We start from the raw sequence: 4,451 nt of genomic DNA, 5'->3' as shown, positions 1-4,451 counted from the left end.
TCTCTTGCTGCCAACACCACCAGCAGTGTCTGCATGCAGTCACTGATCACTGCAGCTAGCAGCATCTGCGAGTGGTCACCAGTCAGCACTCACCCCCCCTTGCTGCCAGCACTGCTGTGACTGCCTACAGAAGCTCCCCCCTTGCTGCCGACACTGCCACCGCCTACGGGTGGCCGCTGTGCCCCCCCAGCCTTGGGAAGCATGTGATGTTCATGGAGCAGTGAATGAAAAAGGATACCAGAGCCAACTGAAACAGCAAGGGGATCTGAAGCAGGTATAACTGAATTACCAGAAAGGGAACCCAGCCCAGACAGGAAAGTGAGCAACTCCAGTCTCACATAAAGCCTCAGAGGAGGAGCAGTTTTGACTAGACTTTCAGAATATTACACTAAAATCTGCCAGCACCTGAGGAAGTGGATCATTTAGGCAAGTACATGTGACAGCCTGTATGATCTTGTGTTTGAAACCAAAGGTGGAAGTCATGAGATCTGGGGTTTATCCCCAGCTGTGCCTCTGGCTTGTTAGGAGAATTTGGCTAAGTCACTTAAGTAACTGCTCTGTGCCTCATTTCCCAAATAGAGATTATAATACCCAATGGGGGAGAAGAGCCTGTAATGTGTCCTAAGAGGTTTGGAAGTAAAATGCTAAAGCAGAACAAAGTATTGATGTATAAACTAAAACATGTATCTTGAACCAATAAAGACCTTATGTGATCTTACTAACCTCATAGACTAGAATACAATATCATTAACATGAAAGGTAATTCTAAAGTGTTCTCTGCTGGGAACAAAGGGATTACCCTGTATGTTCCTGACATTAAGTATTGCCTTTTTGAGGATTCGTACAAGGAGACAACATGGAAAGGGGATGGCACAAGTCAAAATGAAGACGCTTCAGCAGAGTTGTTTGTAGTGAGGTTTCAGGACTGAAATAACAGGGAAGCTGCAGGCCAGCATGGAGGAGCATTGACAGAACTGTGTATGATGGCTTACAAGGATCCTAAATGTGGGATTCTTATTGCTTCCTAATCCTTTGAATTCTCCATTTTATGAGAAGCTTGGCTCCTCTGCTCATGCTTATGCTCCTGTCTCCTAAAGACAAAAATATTTAGGGGAAAATATAATCTTCTGCGCATGGTTTATAGAACTCTGATGTCACCACCTTGTGGATTTGGGTTAGAATTACTGTGCTCTCTAGAATAAGCAGGCGAATCATTCAACTAGATGCTCTACAGTAAATCAAAAGTATACAATAACTCCCTGTTCAGTGCTTCAAATTACTGCATGTTCTTTGCTATAGCCTACTGTTAGTAGCTATTAAGGTGCCTGGAGAGTCCTTAGAATGAGAATTTGGCTTGGAACAGCGAGGCATCTCATGATATATGATACCATCTGATGGTTGAGAGATACCCCTGTCAAGCACATCCCAGCCACCCCCCATACAAAGACAACTGCTCAAAACCACTGGCCAGAAGCAAAACCAAGAGGATGGAGTGAAATCCTCCCACACATGCCACTAACAGATAAAAACTTTTAAACTCTGTGACTTTTTCCTAGCCCAGCAATTGTACACTGCATACTAAAACCACTGTCTCAGAATGTCTTGCCACCTTACAGCTTTGTACTGATGCAGTTACCATGTGCAAGGTGTTACCTCTCTTCCCATCATACCATGACATTAAAGCATCTTAACCACCTATGCCAACATAGGATGCATGACCGACTGCATGTCTTAGACTGTGTCAACATATACCAACCATTTATCTGCGTAGCTGCTATACAGGGTAGAGGTATCGGATCAGTATCAATATAAAGAACATTGGCTGTATGGGAAATTAGCCCACTGGGGCTAATAATTTGGCTGATAAATGCCCGTGCATGCACGCAGCCACAGCACAGCACTCAGGCAGTGAGGGGCAGAGTCCAGCAGCATGAAGAGCTGCCTCCAACTGGTAGGTCTGCCATGTGGGGAGGGGAGGGAGGAGGGAAGGGGTGTGTGGGGGGAGCAGATCAACATCCCCTGCCATGAGGGAGGGAGGGAGCAGGCACTGCCCAGCCAGGGTGGGGTGGGACGGAGCCACAGTTGGTGGAAGGGAGCTGGGGAGGCTCTGTCCGCTGCTTGCATCCCTGGAGGGCATGAGGGAGGGTGTGTGCCCCCAGATCTGTGTGAAATGGGGCAGGCAGGCTGCAGCTGCGGGCTGGGGCTGGAGCTGTGCAGGCCTCTTCTTGCCAGGGGCTGGGCTTGGGGCAGGGGCTACGAAGGGAGCAGCAGCCACCCCGGATTTTGCTGCAGTTCCACTCCCAGTGCCGCCACCACCAGCTGCCCTTTATTCACTAATAAAGTTGTAAATAGCGTTGCTCTATATTCTACTGATTTTCTCTTTAACTTACAAATGCTACCAGCAGAAAAGCTATCATAATGGGAGGATTAGATTCCAGTTTCCCTATGCAGCAAGGTAAGGGTGTCAAAGTACAGTCAGCTAAAGGATCTGTGGCATCAGACTATCTGAAAATAGTAAGCTGTATTGGATATGTAATCCTGGAAATAAGTAGGGCTCAGGCAATTGTTTTCTGATAATATCTCTACCTGACAAGCTACCAGTTGGGAAACGCTTACACTATCCTCTGACACTATCCTCCTCTGTGGATACTGTCCTCTGACACTATCCTCCTCTGTGGATACTAGCTCACTGGAGAGTAATGTTATCTCATACAGAAGCTTGAACAGTTGCATCCAGCACTTGAATACTCTTGGACAGTAAGTTGCTTAGGGCTCTGCGAAACGCCTATTTTTGACTCGGTTTCAGATTCAGCCGTTTTGGAGGGACAGTGATTTGTTTCGGTGTTTCAGATCACTGTTCCATTTTGATTCAACCAAATCTGCTTCAGAGTGTCGACGTTGTTTTGGTGATTCGGTCATAGGCTATAATGGGGAATCACTAAAATGACTATAACTTTATCCTTTTTCCTGATTCGGATGAAAATTGTAGAGATGATAGCCCCTTCTGAGGGCATAAAGTGTGCCAAGCTTCAAGGAGATAGGCGTAGGGATTTTTGTGAAACTGCACCTCAAACTGTTCAAAGCAAAATTCGTGCCGTGTGTGTGTTAAGGCAGAGCAGATTGAAAACAGCAGGAATGGTAGCCCCTTCTAAGGGCATGAAGCCTGCCAGGTTTCAAGGAGATAGGTGCAGGGGTTTCTGGGAAACTGCACCTCAAGCTTCTGAAAGCAAAACTCACCTCACTTGTGTGTGTGTAGGCAGAGTGGGATGAAACCAGCGGGGATGATAGCCTGTACCAGAGCACTGGGATTGGAAGGGACCTCAGGGACACATCGCAGACACTGTCCAGCTACAGATGTCAATATCAGAGCTGTCCTTCTGCCCCCCCACCCCACTTCCCCTGCCCTCTTCTGAGTTTCTGTTTCCCTGCAAGCCCGGCTCTGAAACATTCTGCAACGTTTTGGATAGTTTCGATATTTTGGAGCCTTCTGTTCCAATTCAGATGCGATGTTTCGGGCATTGAAATGGGCTGAAACACCTCCAGAATGAAACGGCTGCCAAAGTTTTGCACAGCCCTGCTTAGTATCATTTAGTCACTAGTGGGTGGCAAAGCCATACATTGGGAAACCTCTGATGTGAGAGGAGCATAAAACTAGATGCTCTACAGTAAGTCCAGTCCCCTGATAACACAGGCAGTAAAGTCACATAATCTCTTTCAGAAACTGATCAAGCCCCCATTGAAAAATTAGTCATTTTTTTACCTTGGCTACTTCTATGGGAAGTCTATTTCAGAGCTGCACATCTCTGACAGCTGTGAGCCTTCTTCTGACTTCCAGGCCAAACTTATGCATGGCCTATTTCAGGGGTGGGCAAAATACAGCCCGCAGGCCAGATCCAGCCCATGGCTGCCCTGGCTCGTCTGAAGAAAAAATGTATCCAGCCTGTGGCTGCCCGGGCTTTAGGTGCCTCTTGCCCTGCTCCCTTCTCCATGCTAGCTAGCAGCAGCAGCAGCCACTCCCCTTCCCGGCCCAGCCTGCCTTATCCTGCCTGCCCAGCCCCCAGTGTACCTCCAAAGCCGGGGGCACTGACTGCCTGGCCAGGCTTCTATCCAGTGAGGCTCACTGTGCACCACTCTGACCCTGCAGCTGACTGCAGACCAGACAGCCTGGCCCCCAGTGAGTCAAAGCTTAGGTAAGGTTATTCATGCTCTGCCAGGCCACGGCCTGGTAGGGGCACAGGCAGAACTAATGCAGTGTCACCTGTGTTCCTATGTGCCACTTCAGGCTGCACCTCGTGGGTACAGCTGGAGGAGTTGATGCAGCTCCTGCCTGACTGGTGCAGCTTCTGCACAATCCCAAATCCCCAGCATGCAGTTAGGCTGGTGCCATGTTGTATTCCTGTACATCACCTCAGGCCATGTGGGTGTAGTTGGAGCATCCCCTGCTCGACCTG

The sequence above is a fragment of the Gavialis gangeticus genome, unplaced genomic scaffold, assembly GCF_001723915.1.
Source record: "Gavialis gangeticus isolate Ggan-Ray unplaced genomic scaffold, GavGan_comp1, whole genome shotgun sequence".
Lineage (NCBI taxonomy): Eukaryota > Metazoa > Chordata > Crocodylia > Gavialidae > Gavialis > Gavialis gangeticus.
Note: the sequence above shows the minus strand (reverse complement) of the source record.